The sequence below is a fragment of the Vidua chalybeata genome, chromosome 1, assembly GCF_026979565.1.
Source record: "Vidua chalybeata isolate OUT-0048 chromosome 1, bVidCha1 merged haplotype, whole genome shotgun sequence".
In the NCBI taxonomy this organism is placed as follows: domain Eukaryota; kingdom Metazoa; phylum Chordata; class Aves; order Passeriformes; family Viduidae; genus Vidua; species Vidua chalybeata.
In genome coordinates this window covers 124,467,612-124,482,801 of record NC_071530.1, presented here as the reverse complement: position 1 = coordinate 124,482,801, position 15,190 = coordinate 124,467,612, and the positions used below count along the sequence as shown (strand labels likewise).

At 43.3% G+C, this 15,190-nt stretch overlaps 1 long non-coding RNA gene across 1 annotated transcript; it reads right to left on the bottom strand.

Annotated features, from left to right (window-relative positions):
- Window positions 1-152: 152 nt before the first annotated feature.
- LOC128783858 (uncharacterized) lies at window positions 153-14,955 on the bottom strand. Its single transcript, XR_008429250.1, has 3 exons — window positions 14,810-14,955; window positions 1,226-1,280; window positions 153-433 (listed from the first exon to the last, which is right to left on the bottom strand). It is a non-coding gene; the product is annotated as an uncharacterized LOC128783858 (long non-coding RNA).
- Window positions 14,956-15,190: the final 235 nt, after the last annotated feature.

Genomic DNA, 15,190 nt, shown 5'->3' with positions numbered 1-15,190 from the left:
CTACTCAAACACAAACACAAAATCCTTCTTGCTGCAGATCCTGTGCTTTCAAGTCCCACACCCGCACAGTGAGCAAGCCACCCCCAGAAATCACTGCCAGATATGCTTTTAAGTCTTTTTCAGGCCATCAACACACCTTCTAGCCATTGTAGAGGAGAAACTGGCACTTTATTTTTGCTTCTCATTATTTCCCCCCTCTTCTATGCTCTGGTGTCTATCAGCATCACCGTGGTTGCTTCCCATCATGCCTGCAATATGAAGTCAGTGAAGTGGTGACTCACGTAACCAAGTTTAGCCTGAGTTTTTAGCCAGGGCTGATCAGGCTTTCTACAGTGCTGTAGGGCAGAGATTTCTGTTTGGAGACTTAAATGACATCCTCTTTAGAAAAGGGCTGGTTCCTTCCTTCTGGTCACAGACCTCTTGACCTATAAAACTAAACAGGATACAGAAAAACAGGAGGAAGGAAAATGTTTTTTACTTCTGCAGCTTTATTAAAAAATAGACATTTTCAAAAATATTTGCAAAATCCCACTCCCAGGCTGCTTCTTTCTTGGGTTCTCTTTTCTTTAAATATTTGTGTTTTCCCCCAGAATGGTGGTGAGGGGTTTTGGCATTTCAGGCTGAACTTAGACTATTTGGCTCACTACATGTGCTCATTTTCTGCGTTCCTCCCCCTGCCAGCTTTTTTGCTTCCCAAAGTCAGCAGCAAAAGGAGAAGTACAATCCCTCACTGAAGATGTTTCATATTTAGAACCAGCACTTTATGATAAAGACATATCCTGCACTGCACTGCTACCAGACATGTGGAGAGGCAGAGCGGGTATGTTGTCAGGGCAGGGGAACTAGAAAGCTATCAGAGGAAAGCAAGATGAAAGTGGAAGGGAAATGAAGTAAGTGGGTGATAAAATAATTCTGTTATATAGGAGCAAGCCAGAAGGATCAAAGGATCTCTTATATTTGCATTTTATCCTCATTTCTGTTCCTTGCCATTTCCTTCCTCTGCTGTATATTATTATCACCTCTATTATAAAACTTTCTGGTTGCTTGCAATTATCCCCCCTTTAATCTCATGCTAGGCTCTTCCTCTTTGATCCATGCCTTCTTGCCATATGAGTGATTGTGTGACTGCTGCATATATATGTAAAAACGTACATTTACTTCAACTTCATTTCCCCATTGTGCCTCCAGTTAAGTTGTGTGTCCTTCCACAATCCTTTCTGCTTACCTCAGTTAGGCTTGACTCAGCTCCTGATGCCTAAAGAGGCTGCCTAGAACAGAGGCTGGACAGAGTTAAAGGAATAAAGTCGGTATTTATTAAAAAGGCTTTCAAAGGATACACCTTGGGCAGTACAAGAGCCCGGCCGTGGCTCCACCCAAGATGGACTCCAAGTCACAAGTTTTCACTCTTTTATAAGTTTTGGTCCATTTATATATTGGGATTAATTGTCTAATTACAGCTTCAGATTATGAAGCCCTATCTTCCTAGATTGCTCTCCTCAATTCACTGTTGTTTATACTTTTTGGGCATAAAGCTGCAATGGTGTCCTTGGTTCTCAGACTGGAAAAGGATTGTTTTGTCTAACTAAACTGTGAAGAGAACTTGCTAACACTTTATATGAAGTTCAAAGTTACATACTAATGCAGTACAGAATCTGAAAAATATGAAAGCTACAACTTAAGGCATCACTCCCAGTAAAAATGTTGCAAATGGAAAGCTCCTTCTAATGTCTTCATTTCACTTTTGCACAAGTTACAGTTACAATTTTACACAATAAAAGAACACAATCTACAGAGAGGAATGCCTAAGTTTGCTCTTCATGGCAAGGCTGAGCAGAGTCCAATAAAGAAACAAAGCTGTGGCTGGCAGCCCCTTGACTCTTTCTTTTTTTTAACTTCTGAAAAAAAACCCTACCTCTTTTTTCTGTTCATCCCCTTGTCTCCCTTCTACCAACCTCTCCTGGGACCCCTGCTTCCCCTGTCCCTGCAGACTGGGCTTGCTGGCAGGGCTGAAGCATTCCCTGAGATGACAGGGAGTGGAGCAGAATAGTTGGAAATGTCAGAATAGAGCTGAGTCAGCTGGAAAGTCAATAGGGAAGATGCTCTTTCTCCCAAGGACAAGCCAGGGCTGCCTTCTCTGGTGGGGAGCAGGAGACAAAGCAGAGCTGCCCAGCCCAGCCTGGCCCCATCCCTCTGCAGGGGTAGGGCAGCTCCCACTCACCAGAGCAGCCTCTCTCACACAGGACTGATAACAGGCAAGAACACCTGAAGCCCTATGCACATTTTCTCTCCTTATCACTGGTTTTAAGTAATATTATTTTAGCTGTGGTAAATCCTTTTGAGTGTATGAATCACACTGTCCCTGGATGGCAAGAAAATCTTGTCTTTGTTCTTCTTCTCTAAAAGAAACATTAAAGGAATGGCCTGGATAGTCTGAAGCAGTCAACTGCATGTATGTATTCTACACTTATGAATGTGATAAGGAGTGTCAAAAAACACCAAACTCCACAAAATATTTAAGAAGCTTGTAGCATGAATATCGTTAATTTAACCTCTTGATTTTAAAAGAAACATAGAACATGATGGAAAAATTCTTCTTTCCCTTGATCACTGAATTCCTGACAAGCACCTACAAATAAGCACCCCAAGAGCTTAGGGGGAAAAAAAGAGCCACTGAAAGGAACTAGGAGAGCACCTAAACTGTAATTTTCATCCTGACCTACATTAATCTTCTATGAAGCAACACATCTTCTAGAAAATTCAAGCTTGTATTCTCCATGGCTTCATGTCCTCCAGAGTATCAGACCCATGCTGGCCTCACTATGCCCGTCCTTGTGAAGAAGAGAGTTATTTGAGATTCTAGAAGAGCAACAAGTGATTTCATTTAATTTTCCTTCATGTGAGTTTTGTGCTAACAAGCACTGAACAAAGCATCTGCAGAGATGAGAGTGACAAAATGCATTTAAGTTTTTTTAGCTTTAAGCTCTTGCACATGCAGCACTGCCTCCCTGGAATTAAACGGGACCATGGTTGTTTCTTATACTGCTCTATATTCAAATAAATCTGTTAGTAAGATGGATTTATTTGAATACAGAGCAGTATAAGATGCGGCACCTCATTGGTTTGTATTCTTAGATCATAATATAACCTTGAACATGTTTCCACTGCCCCCTTACAGGCTACACTGTAGACACACAAATTATTTGCATGTTATTGCATTAGAAGAGAGACCTCAGGATGTTGCTACCTCACATCCTCACCTGCACTATTCTCCTCAACACACCATCACATCTCAAGTGATGCAGCTCAGCCTTCTCTCTCTCTTTTAAAATTTTTACCAACAGCGAGTTAATTGATGCCCCCTGTGTTCCCTGCTGATCAGTTACAATTAATCACAAAAGCCCCACACGTCAGCCCCAGTGATTAATTATATTTATGTCTCAGGAATATACTTCAAATATTGCTGAAGATTCTAAGATTGAGAGCAAGAAACTGGATCTTGCTCTGAAGAACTGAAAAGCCCTGCACTAAAACACCTTTTGCAGCTGTGAGTATCAACACCCACTCACCAAGTTGTGTTTTCAACTTTCTCTTTAGTAAGGTGCATTAGTCAGACTCCTGAAATAAGCACCTTCAGGGCTTATTTTCTGTTCTTGTGGTTCTCCTTTGAACTCAAGCCAGCCAGTGCTTCCCAAAACATTAACAACTGTGGTAATAAATACATCTGATAAGAGTTCACAGAGCATTAGCATCAGCAAGCCAACAAATGGCTACCAAGTGTTGGAGAGCGTTATGCATTATGTGCTGGGGATACATCACAGATCGGGGAGGCTCTTTGAGACCTCTAAAGGGCAGCTGCCCTCCTGGGGGGTGTGGATGGGCACAGCTGACATGAATTGACTCACAGGGCTGCATGTCCCACCCTCAAAGACTTCAAAAGCTTCTCGTTTGGGAGAGGAATATATTGTTTGTCTTGGTGATTCAAATCTCTTATGATTCACCAGAGAGAAAGAAAGCCTGACTGACTCTGATTTGGTTGGAGTTTTTTGGGGTTTTTGGTTGGGTGTGGGTTTGTGTTTTGTTGTTTTTTTTTTTGGGGGGGGGGGGTGTTTTGTTTTTGGGGTGGGTTTTTTTGTTTTGTTTTTGGGTGATTTTTTTTTTTTTGTTTGGTTTTTTTTTTTTGTGGTTTTTTTTAATGTTTTTTTGGGTTTTTTTTATGGCTACTGAAGTAACAGTGGTAACAGTTATCTCAGTGGGCAGGTGAGAGATGTGTTGAGTGGTCAGTCTGCTAGTTCCCAGCATGAACAAGAAGATGTGGACAGATGGTGGAGCTGGACCCAGAATTTGCAGAGCACTGATGAAATGTGTGTGCAAATGTGCTCTTTGTCTGATGTGGTGATGTGCTTGACACCCACAGAGGAGAGGCAGATAGGTTAGGGGTCCTTTCTGCTGGGGTTCTCTGCTTAGCCTGCACTGTGTTAGCAGTACAAAGCAGAAAGGCTCTCTCTCTCAAGGCCATTCTGGCAGCTTGAATTTCCTGGGGTGTCAGAACTTCCTGGGCAGCCTCCTGCCACCAGGAGCCCCAAGTTGTGAGCCATTAGCTGCAGAGGTCTGACTTGGGTTTTGATGTTTTTCTCGTCTGATCTTAAGGTGTGATCCAGAGTGTGTGGTGTATGTTTCATCAGGAATCAGGTTTCAGAAGCAGATGTAAGGGCTTTTCTTTCTTCATAGACTAAAGACTCAAGGCTGTGCTCAGTCTATTCAGATGCTGTTTATCTTTCATCAGACACACAAAGGCTATCCACTATCTTCTTGCTGAACTGTATCTTAATCACCCAACAAACTACATGGCACGCTCTAGTGGGAAGTGAATTGTGCACTGTGACTAGTTAATTCTGCAGAGGGGATACAGACAAATCTATTGTAATTATCCAAAGTGGAAGCTGGACAGAGCTCGAGTCCCTGACTCCTCCTTATTACTCCAGGTTTCATCAGGGGGAAGGGGAGAGTGTACAGGCAACAGCAATCCCTCATCCAGAAAGGAGGCCCTGCAGTGTGTACTGTTCACTTGCTGACTTCAGGCCTGTGTCACAGCACGGGCACAAAGGCTGTGGGGGGGGGAGAAGGGGGCACACGGACTTCAGAGGAAACACTTGGCTACCATAGCTCTTCAGACAGATGGATGGGAAGAATTTTTGAATTCTCATTGTAGGGATCTTAACTGCAGATGTCACTGGGAAATTTAGTGCAGCTGTCTTAAGGTACAGGCACAGACAAATCAAACTAGAAAAGCGATACCTCCAAGTGAAACTGAGATACAGTCAGCAGTGAGGTTCTCTGAACAGGAATTGACATTTTTAATGACTTGTGACAGAAAATGAAAATGCAGGTTTATGTAGTGAAAGACGCAGTATTGAGGACTTCTGCTTCAATTTCACCCAACATTTCCCTGCCATTTGGTCTATTTTTGACTAATTTGGCTTCTTGCATCTTCTGAATGGTGTTCTTCAACCTCAGCCCTTCTTCTGGGACTTTATTTTTATTCTGAGTTGACTATTTGTGGCCAAGCTGATTTTGCTCTTTCACAATAGAGCTCTTTTGCTTGTACTGCAAACAGTAGTCACTGACTAGAGGGCATTATCAACACTAGGGGAGAATCAAGTTGGAAGTGACATTTCCATCTAGGAAAACTATGGTAGAGATTAATCCAATGTATAGTAGTACTGTTCAGTAAATATTTGAATATATTATTTCCTAACTAAAACTTTGAAGAGTTGTATCTGGGTGTCTTTAGTCTACATTAAGGTCCATAAATAAGAGCATAATTGTCAATATATCACATTTTACAGCTGCTTTAAAACTTGCACCAAAACAAATTTTTATAGGAAAACGCAACTGTAAAGAAGTTGTACTTTTTTTTTTCCCTAGAAGAATGAATTATTTGATCAATGACTCTATCATCTTAATTCAAACATGTCTTGTTGGAACACACAAGGAACAAGTTTGGGATGGTGGTTCTTATCAAGGTGGGTTTTTTTTCCCCTCAATGCATTCTATTTTCTGGCAGGAGCGGAGCATGAGAACTGTGACAATGTTGAGCGGATATAGATCCCAAGGACTGAAAAGCAGTAAAACCACCTGTAAGGATACATCTCCATGTGAAACAAAGCCAAAATTAACTAGTTTGAATTGGAAGATTTCAAAATAAAACTTTCCACATGAGAACATTTCTACATATTTCACTGAGGGTTAGGGGTCATTTTTTTCAGTTTTCATCCTGAACATGAGATAAAAACATTATGTTGAAATACTAGAACTGAAAGTGTTCCGGTGACGTGTTCAGCACAGCGGAGGCCAGCGTGCATGTAATTTCTGAGGATATCAGAATCCTGGCCCAGCAGGTTACAGCAAGCAAGGAATCTTGTGTTTTAAACTGAGCAAACTACTATCTCTGAGGACAAGCCACCAGACATTTTAAGTTTCTGTTTTAAATCAAAAACTAGGTCATTCTAAAATCTGTCAAAGATGTCAGGTGACAACTTCTTTGATCTGTCCCTGATCAAACACAATTCAAAGTGTTGAATTAAGTCTAGATGGGAGGCAATGTATGGTGTTAGGGAGAAAGGTGTGGTGCAGATAAAGAGGACTAGGGTTACATGTCCAAGGTGCCTATCTTGTTTGTTCAAGTAATCACAATCATTACTCTGAGAACACTTCTCTTCATTACACATGGCATTCATATGAATGTAATTCACATCTTAGTACAATTTACAATTCTCAGTTTGCTTTGGAGGAAAAGCTTTGGAGCACCCTTTTGTTGGCCCTGCTTTTTGAAAGGCTGGTGCTTGTTGGCCTGCTGTAAAGATAAACTTCTGAGTCCTAATGCACTTCATAATACCTTAATAGCTGGATCCTGGTTTTGGCACAAGATGAGGAAGAAAATTTTAAAAATGGGCTTGTAGTGACAGCAGCCACAGGGAAGGAACAGAAAAATGATAGGAGTCTGTGCTCATCAAGAGCTGTGCTTAGATGCAGCGGAGATGTTTTAAGCTGGCAACAATTTCTCCTTTGATCTGCCAATGTACAGCTGAGGGAAATACAAGAAGAGAGGCTTCAAAACTGGAGGCATTCTAATGTAGTAGTTTCTAAAATATATTAAAATTATCTGAGAGATATGGTCAGACTCAGAAGGGTAAAGGGCGAGAAGGTAGTGGACAGCTAACAAGAACCTTGTGTGGAGTAAAGGGAAGAGAGAGGAGGAACTTTCCAAGGGAGTGCAGGTGAAGGAGAGAAAGACAGTGAAATCTTTGGCTTAGATGGCAGTGTCAGTGAGTAGGGTGGAAGCCAAGACTTTTTAAGGGTCTGGCTGACAAATTCTGTAGAGCACTGCCACAAAACCCAGCATGGTAAAGTAGACACACAAGTGCTTTGCTGAAAGGGTCTTAAAATAGTTTTCTGTTGGTTTGGGTTTTTTCTCTCTTCAGCCATTCTGTACCATCTTTATATGTTATACCATCTATATATGTTGGCTTTGTAGGGTACTGTAGTTTATCCCTTTACCATGTCCAGGCCTTCTGTCCTTAGCACTCCCTTTCACATGTCATGAGACTCCACAGAAAGAATTTAACAAGTTCAGTCCACTGGCCGTTTAAAAGAGGGATGGGAGAGGTTGTTACTGCCTAAAATGTGGGCTGTTCCAAAGGGCTGGTGGCTCGGCCCCATGATGTGAAGGAGTGTGATTTCTGTAAAGGACAGAAGGAATTGACTCAGTCTGAAAGAAGTCAGCAAATAAACAAGATAAACAAAGCACAAGTATCATTTAGTTTCATTCAATTCAGTGCCTAATACACTAATTTCACCACATAAAATACAAGCTATTGCAATTACCCCAGAAATTAAGAAAAAGGAGAAACAGGGGTGTTTTCTTTTAGAAGTGGTTTTCATGTGAAGTTACACAGATAAAGTGCATTTCTAGCTACTGATTAGCTTTAAAACTATGCTATTCAAAAATCCACTCAAATTTTCTGTAAGATATTCTTTAATATCATAGACAGATTTTTCTACTGTTTTCATATTTGATTACTAGAACTGCTTGGGGAAACAGAACCATATTTCTGTACTCTGAGCTTCTGAGAAAAGATTGAAATAAAAGGGGGAAGAGAGTGTTATGTAGCTGTAGACTTTAGGCTGGAGGCTTTTGACACTTATAAGGCCAGGCATAGAAAGCATTCCACTTAAGAGCAATGCAAAAGCAATGACAACTCATTTCTGAAGCACTGAAAGTTTCTTTGGGTCAAGCCAAGGATGGCCCTGCTTGTAAGATAAAGAGTAGTATCAACAAATATTTCAGGGTGCTTTTCCTCCTCTATGCTGATAAAGAAAGTCTAGTACCTTTAAATCCAATTTACAACACAGTGGCTGGAGTTGTTCAAGAATCATAGAATGATTTGGGTTGGAAGGGAACCTTAAAGACTATTTAATTCCAACCCCACTGCTGTGCAGGGACACCTTCCACTAGACCAGATTGCTCAAAAACCCATCCAAACTGGCCTTGTACACTCCCAGGGATGTGGCATTACACCATTCTTGCTGAAATGGTGCACAGCTATGGGAGCTGGGACACACACTGGCATTGCTTTGAGTCATAGAATTATTACTCACAATCTCTTAGCTCTTTTCTTTGTGCCTTAACACTAAATCTGTACTTCTAATTACTGCTTTTAAGCACCCTGGTACCACTGCAAATTGGTTACCTAAATCCAAGAGGCACCTTTGGCCATTTGAAACTCCCAAGAAAAAGGTATATGTGAATTCAGCATGTTATCTGTGCAAATCTGGACTGCTACATCCTGATTCCACACACATCCAACTTTGTGCCGGAAGCTCTCCTTCACTATTGTATGCATAGAGTCATAGAGTATCCTGAGTTGGAAGGGACTCACAGGGACCATCAAGCCCAATTCCTAGTCCTGCACAGAACATCCCCTAGAGTCACACCATGTGCCTGACAGCATTGTCCAAACGCTTCTTGAATTCTGTCAAGCTTGGTGCTGTGACCACTTCCTTGGGGAGCCTGTTCCAGTGCTCAGCCACTCTCTGTGGGAAGAATCTTTTTCTAATATCCAGCCTAAACCTCCTCTGACACAGCCTCGGGCCATTCCCTCATGTCCTGTCACTGGTCACCACAGAGAACATTGATCAGTGCCCGTCCCTCCTCTTCCCCTCATAATGAAGCTCTAAACTGCAATGAGGTCTCCCCTCAGTCTCCTCTTCTCCAGAATGAACAGACCAAGTGTCCTCAGCCACTCACGGCTTCCCCTCAAGGCCCTTGACCATTATCCTAGCCCTCCTCAGGATGCTCTGGAACAGCTTCTTTGTATCTTCTTTATATTGTGGTGCCCCAAATTGCACACAATACTTTACGCATATTATCTTTTCCTTAACATTTGTATTTTCCCTGCCTTAACAAAGACCTATCTTAAGTATGTAGCAGGTGAGCTTGTTACTTGATTTTAAAGGTTTAACTGCACGACCCCCCTGGTCTTCTACAGACAGCTGCTGCAGGGTATAAGGATAATGCTCTGATGAAGCTTCAGGTCATCAATTCATTTATCCAGGGAAATTCTGTGATTTAAAGTCCCCGGGTATTCACACAGCCTAACAGGAGGAGCGAGGAGCAAAACCTCAGGGATTTTAAGGCACAATTATTTTACAAGTGAGAGCTTGCATTCACCTTCTTGTTTTTAAGGAAGGCAGTCTTAAAGGGTCCTCATGCCCTGTTTCCCAATTCAACTGGACTGTTTTCAGATGAATCAGACTAACTAAATGTCTTGAAGTTAACTGCACAGACGGACTTTATGCCTGAACAAACATATTCAACCCTAAATGTGGTCTTAGCCCTGTGAAAATGTCAATAATTGCTTTCAGTTTTAAGTGATGTGATAGCTCAGGATGAAGTACTGCCTGGTTTTTCCCTGACACTCTGCTCAGGCTACTTAGTAATAGGGCAGTTCTAAGTGAAGCCTCTACTCTCCTCTGCTCTTTTTTTCCATTCCCTATTTCTATTCTTATTATCACAAAACACTGAAGGAACACAGTCATTCCTATGAAATTACTGTGGTAAGTGGAAACTTTGCAAATAACCTAAATGAGTGACCACAGACATTATTTAGGGAGAACCCAGGGGGCTTGGGGAGGGAGAAGAAGGGAAGCTGGAATTTATTTTGTTGTTTTACAGCTAAATCCCTAAGTTTAGTGGCTGAATAGCTGAAGTGACATGCTGAAGGAGACTTCTCCTTCCAATTGGTCTCTCAGAGAGAAATGCTGGAAGGCTTAGCAGTAACGTCTGAGGCATGAAAGTGGCCAGCTGACAAGGCACTCACTGCCAGATGTTACAGACTTGTAGTAGGAGAAGAAAACACAAGTTACACCCATCTTATTTCTCCCTTTATCTTGTAGTTTATACTTCACACCCTATAGAACAAACACACATTTTTTGATAAAAAGAAGACTCTTCAGATATATCTGGTGCTGCTGAAATCTGCATTTTTCAACTTAAATCACTATATACTCTATAAAGAATACAAGCAAGCAGCTCCATGCACCCTACATGTTCTACCAGCTTGAGACCCTCCTAGCAGATTCTACAGATTCATTACACAGGACAGCTAAGTACTTAATGAAGCTGAAATTTGTGTTGGTTTTTCTTCTAGTTACCTGATCACAGTTACATCTATATTACACTGAACAGGTTTAGTGCCTGTCCTGTGACTCTAAAGGCCAGTGGCCCTGGCCAGCTTGTGTCCATGTGGCAGTATTTTCCTTGTCTCCTAAAACAAGTCTCCATGATGTCTCCCGGGAACAGTTTCTGGCTTGTGTCTGGGCACTGACTGAGAAGTATGGGCTGCATGGACCAAAGCCATCCCAAGAAGCATGTTGTCAGCATGAACTCATCAGTCACCACTTGTGCCCTGTTTAGCTCATTATTTTTAAATTGTGGTTATTAAAAAAGGGAAGTGCTCCTCAAAAGATAATAAAGTCATTATGAAAACAATTCATTTGAATACAGACTTACAGGCAACTGTGCAACAGAGGAGCAGAGTATAGGGTGCTATGGGGTCACAATGACCCAGTCCTTCCAAAACCATGCAGATTGAACTCTGCATTTTAGGAGTTTTTAGACCATGATTTTAGGAGCAACTGAAAAAAGAAAGAAGAGAGAAGAGAAGAGAAGAGAAGAGAAGAGAAGAGAAGAGAAGAGAAGAGAAGAGAAGAGAAGAGAAGAGAAGAGAAGAGAAGAGAAGAGAGAGAAGAGAAGAGAAGAGAAGAGAAGAGAAGAGAAGAGAAGAGAAGAGAAGAGAAGAGAAGAGAAGAGAAGAGAGAAAAAAAAGAAAAGAAAAGAAAAGAAAAGAAAAGAAAAGAAAAGAAAAGAAAAGAAAAGAAAAGAAAAGAAAAGAAAAGAAAAGAAAAGAAAAGAAAAGAAAAGAAAAGAAAAGAAAAGAAAAGAAAAGAAAAGAAAAGAAAAGAAAAGAAAAGAAAAGAAAAGAAAAGAAAAGAAAAGAAAAGAAAAGAAAAGAAAAGAAAAGAAAAGAAAAGAAGACCCAAAACAAAGTAACCCTGCCTGGCAGCCTCACTCTTACTTACTGTGAACTGTAAAATAAACTCTGCAGGCAATGTTATGTTCTTAAGGAGTCACTGTCAAATTAAAAACAATAGAAAACACACTTGCATTTCAAATCTATTTGTCTCCTGGTATTGTATGTCATACAAACTTCAAAACAGATGCTATTAGTAGTATTTTATTCTTTTGCCTGGTGTGTTGGCAATCTTCAGAGCTATTTTGGTGGATCTTCCACACAGCAACAGGAATGAGAAAACATTTTTCAAAGTGTGATTGTAAAACCACAAAATACTGACTTGGGAACTTGGTCACTTGTCCCTGAAGCTGCCCTTATTTCAAACCAAAAGGAACCCAACAGACATGCACTAAACTCTCTAGATTCTCCACCCTTACTAGTCACATTATCACTATACACAAACTTAAAACAGTTTGGTTTAAAACTGTCACTGCTGGATGGGTTGTGCTACTCTGTAAATAAGGAGGTTTTCCCCTTCTCTGTATCCAGAATCCTTAAGCCTATTTGCTTGTCTATTTTTTCCACAAGACAAACAGAACAAAGGAAATTTCTGGCCTTGCCAGCGCCTGCTCCCTGGTTTGCTGAAGCATATTGATCTCTGGCTGGGCAAGCCATCCCCTTACAGGGCCCAGCTGCCCTGTTCTCTCACAGCCCTCCAGCAAGAGTCACCCCCAGCAAATCAATAACATAGCCCAGAGCTGAAGGCCTTTTACCGGGGAATGCAGCCAGCCTTTCTCCACCCACACAGCTCAGGGGAAGGAAATGAAGACAGCAGCCAGGGCTGGCTGAAGAGATTCAGCCCTAGCAACAGGTAGGACTTGGAATGCCAAATGAGCTCACTGTCACTCCTCGGGCTCCGGGATGCTTCTCACAGCCTGCAGCACCCTCCCAGGTGCCTCAGTCCGAGAGGCTGAAATGGAAAAACAGCCACCCTGACCAGGTCTAAATGGGAAGAGAGGTAATTTTGGGCAAACAGAATATCTCAAAGGATATTACTATTTTCGTCAAATGCTGGTTTAGAACTGTGCCTCTTGCACAACTATGTGAAGATGCAGTCTGTAATTACATGAGATGTTCTAAGGTGTTTTTTTTCCTGTGGGATTCTAGCATCATTGGTGAGCAGAACAGCCAGTGACCACTTGGTGAGTGCCTGCTCAGTAATTTGATTTCTCTTCTGTTCTGCCTGTGTTTGTGCATCTTCCTAAGCCAAATGTTGCCCCAGCTGTGTTTTGCATAGAGGATTATTCATTGGTGCTCCTCAGGGGCTCAAAGAGCACAGTCCCTCGCCAACACTAATGTAGATGTTGTTAGACACCTTCAGGAGCAGAGGGCCAAGTTTTCACACCAGTGTTACTACTTGACTGATGATGGACTCGCAATATTGTTAGTGTAGCACTGACACAATCATTTACAAGGCTGGCCTGTAAATCATCTGCACTGCAAGCCCACAGACGGTTTCACTAGTACATTTGTGGAGTTGGTAGCTGTCACACAGAACAGGGAACAGCGTAAGGGCAGATGTCACGTGAAGGAACTGAACTTTGATAGAAAATCTTCATTTAACTAAACCTTATGGCTGATAGAGAACATGAATAAGGGACATGGTACTTTGAATTCTCAGTCTGAGATACCTCCAACTTTTTTTTTGCTTACTTTTTCAAAGTATTTAGCTATTTTTTGAGGGGGGACTAGAAGTCTGGTGATCTCAGCTGTAGCTGTGACAATGCAGGTTGAATATCTGAGAATGGGGCACATACCTGCAGTGGCCAGCAAGCTGGAGTTTAAGCTGCTGCCCAGAGTTGTGTAAGCAGCTCTGTCACGCATGCTAAGCGGCATTTTAACTATTTTGCTCCTGAGACCATCCCAGCTCCATCACGCCTCCCCCACATCACTTACTCTGCATGGTTCAGTTTTTGCAAAACAAGAATAGGAGCCACCCAGATAACATCCCTCTTAGTGCCCAGCTACAGTTCATCCCCAGAGCAACATCCACCTCAAGTACTGAGGAGCAGAGGCACCCTGTGGAAAACAACGCACAATCTCCCATTACAACCTGCAACATGCTGAGTACATGCAGGAGGAGGATAAATTAAGAACAAGCCCAGCAGCATAATCTTTCAGATCACATTTAAAGCAAAGAGAGGACACCCATCATCAGAATTCATGTATGTCACCACAAGATCATTAGCAGGCTTGATGAATGCTGTAATTCCACAATACGGCCTTCTGCCATTTGAGCTGGAGGATTAACCTCTGTCAGTGGCAAATTGCCATCTTTTACACAGATGAGCAGTGCAAGAGCTCGATGGTTTCTCACTGTTATTTGCTGACAGCAGAGGAATAGCAAACTGTAGGCGCATCTCCACGTTTCCAGCCCAGCTGTTCCATCAGCAGAGGACATCCCACTCCCCTCAACTCTGCAGCAGCGATGAACCCCTCCACCTTCTGCTCTGCTTCCATGCCCTGGTTGTGGGCAGGATTAGCAGAGGGCAGTGCACGGGATGAAGAGGGATGGAGGCAGAGGTGTGCCCAGCAGCCGTCCCTGGGGCCACATCGGCTGTGGTCAGTCGGCCCCCGAGGGGTAATGGGCCCTCCTCCAAGCTCGGGAGGAATCGATGAGGAGTACTCCTGCTGCCTTTGTACTTCCCAGGCACACTTTAGATCCCTCCCCTTCAACCCACTGGGTATCTCTGCCTTGCTAGGAAACCCTGTTTTTACATTCCGGCGCCCGTGCCTGCCACCCCACGCACACCAGCTCCCTCCACGCAGCTGCAGCCGCCACACTCCGCTCTTTCCAGACACTGGAGGAGGAGACTCGCAGCACCATCTGCCTGCCCGGGCTCCCGCCCGCCCCTTCCAGCCGCCCCTGGCCCGCCTCATCCTCTCTCCAGCCCCGTCACCGCCCGCCCGCCCGCCCCAGCGCTGCCTCCCCCCGCTCGATTCCCTTTCACCCAGGGGAAAAAACCCACCAGCTTGGCCCGGTGCCGCTTTCCTATGTTAATTAAATTCAATAAATATAACAAATTGTGACTAAATGCTGACTACATTTGGACGATTCCTCCCCACCCCGAAAAAAACCCAAAAAAAACCCAAAACAAACAAACAGAAAAAAAAAAAAAAAAAAAAAAACAGACAAAACAACATAAAAACCCCACCAAGCAAAAAATAAAAAAAACCTGCAGACACGCCAGCACTGCGTGGCGCTGCTTTCTTTAGTTTGGGGCTAAGTTCTCTCGCGTTCTGCCAGCCCCGGGCCGGCTCGCTGTGCCCCGGCCCCGCGGCAGCCGGCGGGCGGGATCGCGTTTCCATGGCGGCAGCGGCCGCTGAGGCGCCCCGGCGCCTCCCTCCCGCTGCTGGGCGGGAGAGGCGGCAGCGGCCCGGCCCGGCCCGGCCCTGACATCCCCCCCGGAGGCCTCTCCGGCGAGCCGCGAGGGAAAACTTACGAGAAACGGAGAGATGATGGGGGCAAATCTTTGTTTTTCACCCCAGAGGATTACGCAAGTTCAGGGAATGGCCTGTGAGAGGGGCTGAGCGCCTCAGTGCAGCCCTTTCCAAGC